This window comes from Xyrauchen texanus, chromosome 8 (genome assembly GCF_025860055.1).
Source record: "Xyrauchen texanus isolate HMW12.3.18 chromosome 8, RBS_HiC_50CHRs, whole genome shotgun sequence".
NCBI classification, from domain to species: domain Eukaryota; kingdom Metazoa; phylum Chordata; class Actinopteri; order Cypriniformes; family Catostomidae; genus Xyrauchen; species Xyrauchen texanus.
In genome coordinates this window covers 40,985,816-41,000,423 of record NC_068283.1, presented here as the reverse complement: position 1 = coordinate 41,000,423, position 14,608 = coordinate 40,985,816, and the positions used below count along the sequence as shown (strand labels likewise).

Genomic DNA, 14,608 nt, shown 5'->3' with positions numbered 1-14,608 from the left:
ATTACAAATGCAACAATAGCTAAAGTATTTCTCTTGCTGTGAAATTTGTATTTGATAATTCATTCAGTGTGTCTTCATGTCAGTGCCATCAGTTGCCAAGAGGATGTTTTAGCATTTTTCACAGTTTATGTGCATTTTCAGTATGTAAAGTTGGCAAAGTTTTTTTATTGTATTCAGCAGAAAATGATTATTATTCATGTAAGTAAATAAACTGGCTTGACTGGAGAAAGATGAAACTTGTCTGTCTCTTCATGTTTCTAACAGGCAGTGTTGAGAAGTTTACTTTGGAAATGTAATAGGTTAAAGATTACAAGTTACCCTATTTAAAATGTAATAAGTAGTGTAACTATTTCAATTACTTTAATAAAGTAATGTAACTGATTACATTTGATTACTATTCGAAATTTCTAATGAATGTTTTCAACTGTTGATCATTTTCAAACCTTTAATATAATATAAATCCTAATATTGATTTCTCACTAACAGAAGCGAGAATAGATTCTAGTTTCATCCTCACTGGCGACCCAAACAGACTCCCCCATTGTAGCTGTCATAATATGCATGGTGTTGTTTTGTTTTTGTTTTTTTTAATAAAGTTATATTCCACCTCAAATATTGTTTAGACTCAATGACCAATCGTTGTGTGTTAGTAGTTAAATAGTTATATTTTGCAAATCAAAACGGGACAAACTATTAGAGAGATGTGTCCACTAGGTGGCGCTGCAGGTTAACGGTCATCATATAGGACAAGATTCAAACCCTTGAGAAAATCAATATGAAACTGCAGCAGATTGTGTCATCATTCAATCATAAATCACTTTCAGTTGAAGATCACGCAGTAGTCTAAACACTGATTTGACAAAAGACACTCAAAATGAAAATGTGTTAGTGGTAAAGTTGCTTTGGCTTGGGGAGTCTGTCGGTGCCCTGAATTTCACAACTCAATGACGTTGTGAGTCATATATATATATATATATATATTATATATTACTATGAATACAAACTTTAATACAGTGAAAAGACACTCTACGAGCTTAACATATATACTGTATATATAAATAAATAAAAATGTCCAACATTCTTTTGAATGTCCATGTACTAAAATGAAATATTGTGTACCTTCATTTACTATTAAAATTATTTTGAATGGCCATGGATAAAGAAGAAAAGTGATAACAATTTTACCTTGTTGCAAAAAGTAGTCTGTTAATTTACCTGATGAACTTTCACCTTTTGCTGACCCTTTATGCTTCACAGAGCTAATGTGTGCTTCTAAATCACTTGCACCTTTATTAGCAACTGACACATACACTCACCTAAAGGATTATTAGGAACACCATACTAATACTGTGTTTGACCCCCTTTCGCCTTCAGAACTGCCTTAATTCTACGTGGCATTGATTCAACAAGGTGCTGAAAGCATTCTTTAGAAATGTTGGCCCATATTGATAGGATAGCATCTTGCAGTTGATGGAGATTTGTAGGATGCACATCCAGGGCACGAAGCTCCCGTTCCACCACATCCCAAAGATGCTCTATTGGGTTGAGATCTGGTGACTGTGGGGGCCATTTTAGTACAGTGAACTCATTGTCATGTTCAAGAAACCAATTTGAAATGATTCGAGCTTTGTGACATGGTGCATTATCCTGCTGGAAGTAGCCATCAGAGGATGGGTACATGGTGGCCATAAAGGAATGGACATGGTCAGAAACAATGCTCAGGTAGGCTGTGGCATTTAAACGATGCCCAATTGGCACTAAGGGGCCTAAAGTGTGCCAAGAAAACATCCCCCACACCATTACACCACCACCACCACCAGCCTGCACAGTGGTAACAAGGCATGATGGATCCATGTTCTCATTCTGTTTACGCCAAATTCTGACTCTACCATCTGAATGTCTCAACAGAAATCGAGACTCATCTGACCAGGCAACATTTTTCCAGTCTTCAACTGTCCAATTTTGGTGAGCTCTTGCAAATTGTAGCCTCTTTTTCCTATTTGTAGTGGAGATGAGTGGTACCCGGTGGGGTCTTCTGCTGTTGTAGCCCATCCGCCTCAAGGTTGTGCGTGTTGTGGCTTCACAAATGCTTTGCTGCATACCTCGGTTGTAACGAGTGGTTATTTCAGGCAAAGTTGCTCTTCTATCAGCTTGAATCAGTCGGCCCATTCTCCTCTGACCTCTAGCATCAACAAGGCATTTTCGCCCACAGGACTGCCGCATACTGGATGTTTTTCCCTTTTCACACCATTCTTTGTAAACCCTAGAAATGTTGTGTGTGAAAATCCCAGTAACTGAGCAGATTGTGAAATACTCAGACCGGCCCGTCTGGCACCAACAACCATGCCACGCTCTTTCCCATTCTGACATTCAGTTTGGAGTTCAGGAGATTGTCTTGACCAGGACCACACCCCTAAATGCATTGAATCAACTGCCATGTGATTGGTTGATTAGATAATTGCATTAATGAGAAATTGAACAGGTGTTCCTAATAATCCTTTAGGTGAGTGTAAGTGCCATCTTTACATGTCATACATTCTGCTTCACACTGATCTCGACCTGGACGAAAGCGTAATAATTTTTTGTGCAAATCTTCTTTAAGTTTGCACTTTCGTTTGGGAATTGTTTCCACTCAGCTGTCATTTGCTGCTACTATCAAGCAATGCCGAACACAACAGCGTTCGATAGGCAAGAATTTGGACAATAGTTGCTGCAAGCCTTTTATAAATCCACCAATTGTTGTGCAAGAAGGCGGAACTTATTAAGAGGGCTTAAAGCAATGCAAATGAGCACACACACACAATGAAGTATGAGACCAGATGTGCATCTTAATGCAACTAAAGCCGATTCCTGGACATTTTCTCAAATTTAGAAATCCTGGCCGGATGCTTTTTAAGGTCCGAAAAAGAGGACATGTCTGAGAAAAAGAGGACGTATGGTCACCCTACATACCCTACATTCCTACTTTACCACAGTTTAAGTTACATACCTGCAGATGCTTCCTCAGGTTCAATGTCAACAGCATTTTAATAGTTGGCAAACATATTTTGCACTGAACTGTTATTATTGCGCCCTTTTCTGATTTCTGGATGAAATTATTTTTACATTTCCAGCGCCTGGAACGCATTTCATCACTCGCCACGGTGGCAACTCTCAGAGAGGTTTACAGTGTTGCCAACTACTTCCAATGAAAAGCAGCTGAAGCCGGCTCAAAAAGTCGCTAATGTCACTAGATGACGTCATGCATTAATTAGCATATTCATGATGTCATCACGTCCTTTACATCCATTTGCTTCTCTCCTATTCTCTGTGCTCACATACTGTATTATAAAACAGCCAAATTCCCAATTAATCTGTTTCTGTTGTCAGAAAACGTAACGAGTATGAAATAGTGCCCCCACTTCAAAACACTGGAGTAATGCCCTTGGCCCTTGGTCATCAAATTTGCAGAATATGGTCAGAAATCTAGGTGTCATTTTTGATAGTTCTCTTAATTTTAGTAAACAAGTTAGCTCTGTTGTTAAAGGTAGTTTCTATCAGCTTAGAACAGTAGCTAAGCTGAAGCATTTTTTATCCAAGAAAGATCTTGAAACACTCATTCATGCTTTTGTTTCCTCACGCTTAGACTACTGTAATTCTCTGTATACAGGTCTAACCAAACATAATTTAAATAGACTTCAGATAGTCCAGAATGCGGCTGCAAGACTTCTCACAGGCACTAAAATGTATGAGCACATAACCCCAGTTTTAGCTGAGCTCCACTGGTTACCAATGAAATTGAGAATTGATTTTAAAATTTTACTTTTCGTTTTTAAAGCTCTACAAGGTCAAGCCCCTTTGTATATTTCTGAGCTTTTGACTACTTACTCTGCCGTCAGACCACTCAGGTCTACAACCCAACAGCTACTTGCTATCCCCAAGACACGTCTTAAAACCAGAGGGGACAGAGCGTTTTCTGTAATAGCTCCTAAACTCTGGAACTCCCTCCCACTTCATATTAAGTCCTGTAATACAATTGGTAGTTTCAAGACAAATCTGAAAACACACTTTTATTCTCTTGCTTTTAATTCTTTTTTTTTTTTTTTTTTTTATGTATTTAAGGAGTGCTGTACTCATTTTTATGAATTTGTCAAGGCATATTGTTTTTGCCTTTCCTGTTTTAACCTGTGAAGCACTTTGGGTCAACTGTTGTTCGGTTAAATGTGCTATACAAATAAAATGACTTGACTTGACTTGACTAGTGACTGAAATGCCGCCCATTAAAACGACATGTTAACCAGAAATCACTTACAAGCAATTTCCAAGCTGCTGCTCTGCACTGCCAAAACCCTGATTTTATAACATAAGTTAAAGACAACGGCTGTGCTGTGATTTCGGCTATATTTACATGTAAAACGATCACTCGGGGAGAAAGTTAGTAGCGACAGAAAGTCTTATATTAAGAATGTCTCTTACACCGTGCACAGCCTCTGTCTGGGTAACAGTGAGTGATAAGAAAGAAAAATGATGGTCAAATTACTTTTTTAAAATTAAAACAGAGGAGCAAACAATACAGATTAGTGATTGGCCCTTGACAACTCTGTTTGCACATGTGCAGCTCATACACGTCTGTGTCAGCTACCGTTCGGTCAACTGAATGTGCTGCTCCTCTGTCTGCCACTCACTGACTGTGTCTCCTTCGAAGGCTGCATGCTAGGTAGGCCACATCCTTTGAAGGCTGCAGTATACTGAGTGTCCTCCTTTCAACAAGCCTCATTTAAACGAGACAGCCTTCGTAGTACAAAAGGAAACGTAACATGGTTGCTATGACAGCACGCCCCTCTTTAACAAGTGTGAGCACTTTGAGTGTGAAGGGAACAAAGTCCCTTTAGAAGGGAACATATGAGGTACATTTTAGGAGAGTTATAATGATGTAAAGAGAAAAGTAAATAGATTTTACAGTTGCATTTTTAGTCTATTAATTTATTTTAATTGTATAGTAATATAATTATACATATTATATACTCTGCACCCGTCTACTGAGGTACTTCTTCTCGGGAATTAACATTACTTCCGTTTGAACATTTACTGTCAAATTGACATTATTTCTTTTTAGACATTTCTGTTGAAGCAAAGAATTGTGGGTTGTGAGTGCCCGCAAAGGATACACCTCAATCATCCTCCAAATTTCCATGAAAGAAGGTCGCATTCGAAGGCTGCATTTGAAGTGTCCAACTCGCTTTTCTGAAAGGAGACAGCCTTGAAGATGTATGCGGCCGACAAATACGACCTCCGGAGGATGCAGCCTTCCAAACAAGACACTGCCACTGAATATAATAGATACAAAGAGAGGTGTGCCTACGGCGGGAAAGCAAAACCTCACACTTGCACGGCAGTACTGGGGACTCTTCTACGGAAGGTAGATAAGGTTTGCCCAAAAAGTCGCTAAATTTGTCGCTTGGTGCTTTTAAGAAAAAAGTTACTAAAGGGGTCGGAAAAGTCGTTAAATCTAGTGACAAAGTCGCTAAGTTGGCAACACTAAAGCTTTCAGATTGATGTAATAGGCAGACATGGTGCGCTGCAAATTCAAACAAGAGAACCAATCAAAAGCATCAGAATAGCATCTTCTTCTTCTTCTTGTTGTTGTTTTACGGTGGATCACAGACACATAAGTGCATTACCGCCACATATCACCCAAATGGACCATTGATACTCTACATGCAATCTCCTGATTTACCTTATTCCACCAACCTACATACAACAACCCTTAATTCTTGTACCCGCATAGAGGCAGCGCTGCGTGTTCAGCTCCCACACTCAGCCCCCATGGAGGGGTAAAATAAATGCAATTTTTTTTTTTTTTAACCTGCATACTTATGTACGTTTGTGCAAACCTGTACTTCCCAAATATTGTAGCAATAATTGAGTTATGTTTCTACCTGGATTCAGTAAATGTTTTATTGTGAACTGCTCACCCTTATTTACTAGTTCATCCTTCCACTCATTCCTTTCAACAGTATATTTCCCACAGTGCATTATAACATGTTCAACTGTTTCATTAACACCACATTCCTCACATAGACCCGTTGGTTGTTTGCATACTAAGTGCCTTGTACTGTTCAACCATGTATACCCCAAACTTAATCTTTTAATGATGTTCTCCTCAAATCTGCTCCCACCTGATACTCTTCCTGTTCCCACTACTGACTGTATAAGATACAAACCTTTTGTGTCAGTGTCCCAATACTGTTGCCATAATTACAGAATATACTTTTTGATTCCGACTTTATTTCTGACCTACTAAAAGAAATCTGGATATCAACTCTATCAAATATATTATCAAATCTCTCTCTCTATGGCCTTTCTTGCCAAAACATCTGCCTCTTCATTACCTCTCAACACAATATGAGCCGTAACTCACAACAACTGTACCTTTATATATAAGTCAATATAATTCTTGAATAATTTCTATTATCATAACTTGTCTTGTTTCTGACTTATTAGAGCTGAACTAGAATCTGAGTATATTATTGCTTTAGATATTTTATCTACACTAATCCACTTTATTGCCATAATTATTGCAAACATCTCTCCAGTATACACTGATAGGTAATCTGATATCCTGTTATTCTTTACTATAACTTTGGAATTATGAATGCAGCACCTGTATAAATTGGCATATAATCCCCATATCTTGACCCCACTTGGTAAATGGTCTGCACTTAAATAGCAATTATAAGAGAAAAAAAGAGGTTACCGATGCACTTTACACTGTGTCCCAATCACCCATTGACACACGCACACACTCACACACCAATGGCAGCAGAGCTGCCGTGCAAGGTGCTAACCAGCCATTGGGAGCAACTTGGGGTTCAGTGTCTTGCCCAAGGACACTTCAACACGTGGTGTCATGTGGGCCGGGAATCAAACCACCAACCCTGCGATTGGCAGCCAACCTGCTCTACCACCTGAGTCACAGCCACCCAAACATCACACATAATCCCTTACATCATATACCTCAGCTTCATATGGACCTACCTTTTGCCTTCTTTCTAATCAGTTTAGATCAACTTCTGATTGGGGCATAACCCACAATGGCACTGGAGATAATGGAATTATTGGAGCATATCAACATTCTTCCAATCTCATAACTTTTACTAATTTCCCCACACTCCATCCAAAACTATTGCACTCTTTCTTCTCATATTCCCAGCTAGGTATCAATACCTTTTTTGTAGGGTGATTCCCACTCTGACCTCTTAGATTTACCCAATAAGACACCATTAATTGTTGACTTTTTATCTGCAAAGGCATTTCACCCATCTATACTTGAAGAGCTGAAACTGGAGAAGTCAAATATGCTCCCCAACAAATTCTTAGGGCTTGAGACTGAATTATATCCAATTTAATTAAATGAGATTTATTTGCAGAACCATATACCATGCAGCCATAATCCAATATAGATCTTATGGTTTATGATATGGTTTTTAAAGGCAACCTATCTGCTCCCCATTCCTGTCCTGAAATACACCTCATTACATTCACTACTTGCTCACATCTTCCCACCATCTTTTCTATATGCTCTCTCCAGGTTAATCTGCTATCAAACCATACTCCTAGAAATCTTATTATGTTTACACGTTCCAGTTCTTTTTTATATAATTTTAATTTAGCATCCACCTTCCTCTTCATATTTGTAAAAAGTATTATTTTTGTTGAATCTTGAAACTTGAATGCATTTTCCCCTGACCACTTTTCTACTTAATTTAATGCACATTATATTTTCTTTTATTATATTCTATATTTTTCCTTTAAACCACGGAGCCCCATCATCAGCAAACAATGATTTACCCATACTTGTATGTATACTTGATCATGATGATAAGTAAAAGTGGACTATGCCCTGTGGAGGTCCATTTTTAATTACACTTCTAGAGGATATAAACCCGCCAAACTTCACCCTAATTCTTCTGTTACCCAGTTATACATTCTTCCTTTTATATACATTAATAATCAAACCTTCTACAACATATCATATGCATTTTCTATATTGAAGAAATCAATATATGACAATTTCCTTATTTATAAATTTATAAACATTGTGTCCTTGAGCAAGGCACTTAACTCCAGGTTACTCTGGGGGGATTGTCCCTGTAATAAATGCACTGTAAGTCACTTTGTATAAAAGCATCTGCCAAATGCATAAATGTAAATGTCTTTATATCAGCTTCTATAGATACTATTGGATCCAAAGTCCCTCTTCCACACTTAAACCCACTTTGATAAGGAGACAAACAGCTCCATTGTTCCAAATGATATGTCAATCATTTATCATTCGACACATCCTTGCATAAATGAGAGGTTAGAGCTTTTGGACGATCATTTATAGGATTACTTGGATCTTTCACTTTCACTGGCTGTTTAATGTGTATAATTAATGCTTCCTTCCAACTTTGAGGAAATATACCTTCTATCCAGATTCTGTTATAAAATGCTAAAATCACATTTAAAGAAACTTCACTAAAATACTTCATAATACAATAACTAACTCTATCCAAACCTGGAGTAGATTGTCTCATTCTCCTCATTGCCATCTTTAATTCACTCACAGAGAATGGGACATCCAACAGATGAATAATGGTCTCTTTTTTCCACATTAAATCTGGATACTCTTTCGACACATCCTCTCTTATTTCCTTACTCTGCTCAGTCAAATTTTCTGAACTATTTACTTTAATAAACGCCTTTAGAAACATTTACACTTTCTCTCCATCCTCCACAGCTGTTTCTCCATTCATGCTTAAAACTGGACATCCATTGTTCAGTTTCTTAATCATGCCCCACACCTCCTCTACTGATGTATTCCTCCCTATTTCACTACAGTATGACATCCAATACACCTTCTTGGATTTCCTTACTTGACTTTTACTTACTTTGATTTCCTGACTCTCCGAAATGCTTTCATTTTCTTTCTTATGGCACATGCACCCTCTTCATTCCACCAGGGAACTTCTTCATCTTAATCTTAATATTTCAACCCCCATTCCTTTTTGGGATATACTTATTTGCTGCTATTTGAATTGCTTGTACTATTTCTCTACTGATCATCTCTACCGATCTATCTGTTTCTATTATAATGTTCTTTAATCCCTCTTCACTCAAACTCATAGATCCTTTCCAACTCGCTTTATCATACTGTCATTTACCCACATTTCCCTGATTCACATCACTTCTTCCTGTATTTACTTGTACTGTTGTTAATATAGGATAGTGATCACTTCCTATAGTGTCTTGTTGCATTATTTCCCATTCAGTAATCCCTGCAATTGAGTCAGATATCAATGTTAAATCTAATATAGATTATTTCCCTGTATCCACATTTACCCTTGTATAACCCCCATCATTCAAACACACCAAGATCCTGATTTCCATCAGATCTTCCACCACCAGTCCATTACCATCGGTCAATAAACCTCCCCATAACTCTGTGCATTGATGTCCCTGCACCAAATCTCCATGTTGGCCCTCTATTTGTTCTAACAAGGATAAAAGTTTATTATTACATAGTTTAATCCACTCACACACTCCTCCACTACCACATACTCTTCTGTTATACCTTTACCTAATGTTCTATAATGTAGACCTTCCTTGAACAGAGTAATACACCCAACTCCATTACCTTCCCCACAATCTCTTCTCTCACTCACATAACCTTTTATAACAAATTCAAATTTGAATTTAAGCCACGTCTCTTGTATACATGTCAGATCAGGCTTAGGTAGAGCTGGTTGGCTGCTAATCACAGGGTTGGTGGTTTGATTCCCGGCCCACTTGACTCCACATGTTGAAGTGTCCTTGGGCAAGACACTGAACCCCAAGTTGCTCCCAATGGCAGGCTAGTGCCTTGTATGTGTATGAATGTGAATGTGTATTTGAATGGGTGATCGGGACACAGTGTAAAGTGCTTTGGTAACCTCTAAGGTTAAAAAAGTGCTATATAAGTGCAGACCATTTACCCTCCATCTCTGAATTTAACTCATTCCTTCCCTCATTTGTACGTCTCTCTCTTTTCCTTTCTCTTTATTCTTTGCATCAGTCATTTTAACAGCTTCTGCATATGTAATGTTCTTCTTAGCTCTCTCATTCTGCACTTCAATATCTCTCTTCCTCACCTCACATCCCCCAAACACAACACTATGTTCTCATCCACAGTTACAACACTTAAGCTCCGCTCCTTGACATTTGCCATAATCATAACCCCCCCCCAACCCCCTTTATGAAATAATTTTTGTTTCATTTTCACATTTACCACCTGATTTATAAGAAAGTCCTATGGGTGAAATATGAACTAGGATTATTATTTGTATTTAAATACGAGGAGTGACTGTGTTCATATTGCAGACTGATAAGGACACTCAGCAGAATTCACCTGAGGGCACCTGTTCTCCTAAAAAGGTCAGTTAAGTGTTTTGTCTCAGGAAAAATAACTCATGCAGTATAATAAGATATTTTCAAGTAATGTTTGGGTTAAGAAAATTACAATTATCAGTTCATTTAGTACATCACAGGTTTAGTTGCACAGGCCACACAATTTTTATATTCTGCTTTGTAACATTTACAATTTTAATAATAATAAAAACCTTTTAAAACTATTATGAAAGTTTTTAATTATGAAGTCTAGATTTTGCATTTGTAAAGCCACATTGTAATCTTCAGTTGTCTTTCAGCTTCTGCACTTCTTCTACTGTATATTATTGCTGTCCATTGATTGTGCATCAGATACATTTCTACTAAATCAGGATGCTGACCATTGCAGCCCTTCTCCTCATTTTAACTGCTGAGGTTGCAGTAGGACAGGTAAGCTGCATTCAACATGTTCATTATAGGCATGAAAACTGATGATAAAATCATCATTACTGTACATCTGTTGCTACAGGATCACAGAGTGGCTGTCGAAGAACCAATATTTCCATTGTATATGGCACCGAATTCTGTTGATGACCAATATGAGGGATGTACAAAGAACATGGAAGACCTGGTAGGGACAAAGTTTTTTAATAGGGAAATCTCTGTGAATTCTGAATTTGCAGGAATTTGGAAAGAAGGAGAACGGAATGCCAAGCCACCAGGAGATGATTTGACCAGGAACCATTCAATCGCCATTTATTTGTACACTAGTAGACAAGTGTATTACCTTTTCGATCCTGCTGTTCATAGTCGTAAACAGAAATACAAAGACATGTTATTCAGATGGTATTCACTTCACTTTTTGTTGACAGAAGCGATACAGATTCTGAGGAAAACACAATAGAAATGTCAAATAACTTATATACCTACATTGAATTTGATGTTCAGAACGAAGAGATTCGTTTTGGCTCATTTGTAATATCTTCACTTCTGCCACCTAATGCAGCCGAGAAAAATACATTTAAAACTTGTTTTGAAATTGAAACTTGTGAAGGTGCTGAAATGACTAAATATTCTGCCTTTCCTGATGTGAAAGAGGTGGTGATTCCTCCATATGAGAAGTTTAAAATCACTGATTTCAAGAAAGGTTCCTGGTGTAAAACTGTGTATGTGCTGAAAAGTTCTGGGAGGAGAAGTGATCTGAACTGTGCTGTGGCATCAGTTGAGTCCCTGATACATCACAGATGTCAGTCTTTCTGGCTTGCAAGCCTTTATGTCTTAATTCATTATATTTGTTCACATTAAAAGAGTGATTTCATAAAACATAATTTAATAATAATAATCCACAAATCATAAAACGATCAAATTTATTCTGAACGATTGTTAAACTTTGTCTTGTTGCAGATAACATGACTCTTCTGCAAATGTAGATAACTTCAACAGATTGATTGTCAGATGTTTCCTTTCGTATTAGACTGTATATCAGATGCATTTATTTCATTAGACTGTATATCAGATGCATTTATTTTATTAGTCTGTATATCAGATGCATTTATTTCATTAGTCTGTATATCAGATGCATTTATTTCATTAGACTGTATATCAGATGCATTTATTTCATTAGACTGTATATCAGATGCATTTATTTCATTAGACTGTATATCAGTCAGAGGGGCAGTGGTGGCTCAGTGGTGGCTCAGTGGTTGAGGCTCAGAGTTACTGACCAGAAGGTTGGGGGTTCAAGCCCCAGCACCACCAAGATGCCACTGTTGGGCCCTTGAGCAAGGCCCTTAACCCTATCTGCTCCAGGGGCGCCGTATCATGGCTGACCCTGCACTCTGACCCCAGCTTAGCTGGGATATGTGAAAACCAATAAATTTCACTGTATATATGCAAAAAACTGTTTGTATAATGTGTGACCAAAATAAAGGATTCTATGGATTCTAGGTGCATTTATTTCATTAGACTGTATATCAGATGCTTTTATTTCATTAGTCTGTATATCAGAAGCATTTATTTCATTAGACTGTATATCAGATGCATTTATTTTATTAGACTGTATATCAGATGCATTTATTTTATTAGTCTGTATATCAGATGCATTTATTTTATTAGACTGTATATCAGATGCATTTATTTTATTAGTCTGTATATCAGATGCATTTATTTCATTAGACTGTATATCAGATGCATTTATTTTATTAGTCTGTATATCAGATGCATTTATTTTATTAGACTGTATATCAGATGCATTTATTTTATTAGACTGTATATCAGATGCATTTATTTCATTAGACTGTATATCAGATGCATTTATTTCATTAGTCTGTATATCAGATGCATTTATTTCATTAGACTGTATATCAGATGCATTTATTTCATTAGACTGTATATCAGATGCATTTATTTCATTAGTCTGTATATCAGATGCATTTATTTCATTAGACTGTATATCAGATGCATTTATTTCATTAGTCTGTATATCAGGTGCATTTATTTCATTAGTCTGTATATCAGATGCATTTATTTCATTAGACTGTATATCAGATGCATTTATTTCATTAGTCTGTATATCAGATGCATTTATTTCATTAGACTGTATATCAGATGCATTTATTTCATTAGTCTGTATATCAGGTGCATTTATTTCATTAGTCTGTATATCAGATGCATTTATTTCATTAGACTGTATATCAGATGCATTTATTTCATTAGAGTGTATATCAGATGCATTTATTTCATTAGACTGTATATCAGATGCATTTATTTCATTAGTCTGTATATCAGATGCATTTATTTCATTAGACTGTACATCAGATGCATTTATTTCATTAGTCTGTATATCAGATGCATTTATTTCATTAGAGTGTACATCAGATGCATTTATTTCATTAGACTGTATATCAGATGCATTTATTTCATTAGAGTGTACATCAGATGCATTTATTTCATTAGAGTGTATATCAGATGCATTTATTTCATTAGTCTGTATATCAGGTGCATTTATTTCATTAGTCTGTATATCAGATGCATTTATTTCATTAGACTGTTTATCAGATGCATTTATTTCATTAGACTGTATATCAGATGCATTTATTTTATTAGACTGTATATCAGATGCATTTATTTCATTAGTCTGTATATCAGATGCATTTATTTTATTAGACTGTATATCAGATGCATTTATTTCATTAGTCTGTATATCAGATGCATTTATTTTATTAGACTGTATATCAGATGCATTTATTTCATTAGTCTGTATATCAGATGCATTTATTTTATTAGACTGTATATCAGATGCATTTATTTCATTAGTCTGTATATCAGATGCATTTATTTTATTAGAGTGTATATCAGATGCATTTATTTCATTAGTCTGTATATCAGGTGCATTTATTTCATTAGACTGTATATCAGATGCATTTATTTCATTAGTCTGTATATCAGATGCATTTATTTTATTAGACTGTATATCAGATGCATTTATTTCATTAGTCTGTATATCAGATGCATTTATTTCATTAGAGTGTATATCAGATGCATTTATTTCATTAGTCTGTATATCAGGTGCATTTATTTCATTAGTCTGTACATCAGATGCATTTATTTCATTAGACTGTATATCAGATGCATTTATTTCATTAGACTGTATATCAGATGCATTTATTTCATTAGTCTGTAGATCAGATGCATTTATTTCATTAGACTGTATATCAGATGCATTTATTTCATTAGACTGTATATCAGATGCATTTATTTCATTAGACTGTATATCAGATGCATTTATTTTATTAGACTGTATATCAGATGCATTTATTTCATTAGTCTGTATATCAGATGCATTTATTTTATTAGACTGTATATCAGATGCATTTATTTCATTAGTCTGTATATCAGATGCATTTATTTTATTAGACTGTATATCAGATGCATTTATTTCATTAGTCTGTATATCAGATGCATTTATTTTATTAGACTGTATATCAGATGCATTTATTTCATTAGTCTGTATATCAGGTGCATTTATTTTATTAGAGTGTATATCAGATGCATTTATTTCATTAGTCTGTATATCAGGTGCATTTATTTCATTAGACTGTATATCAGATGCATTTATTTCATTAGTCTGTATATCAGATGCATTTATTTTATTAGACTGTATATCAGATGCATTTATTTCATTAGTCTGTATATCAGATGCATTTATTTCATTAGAGTGTAT

At 36.0% G+C, this 14,608-nt stretch overlaps 1 pseudogene; it reads left to right on the top strand.

Moving 5' to 3' along the window:
- The first annotated feature begins 10,867 nt into the window (after positions 1 to 10,867).
- LOC127648176 (ecto-ADP-ribosyltransferase 4-like) lies at positions 10,868 to 11,816 on the top strand (annotated as a pseudogene).
- Positions 11,817 to 14,608: the final 2,792 nt, after the last annotated feature.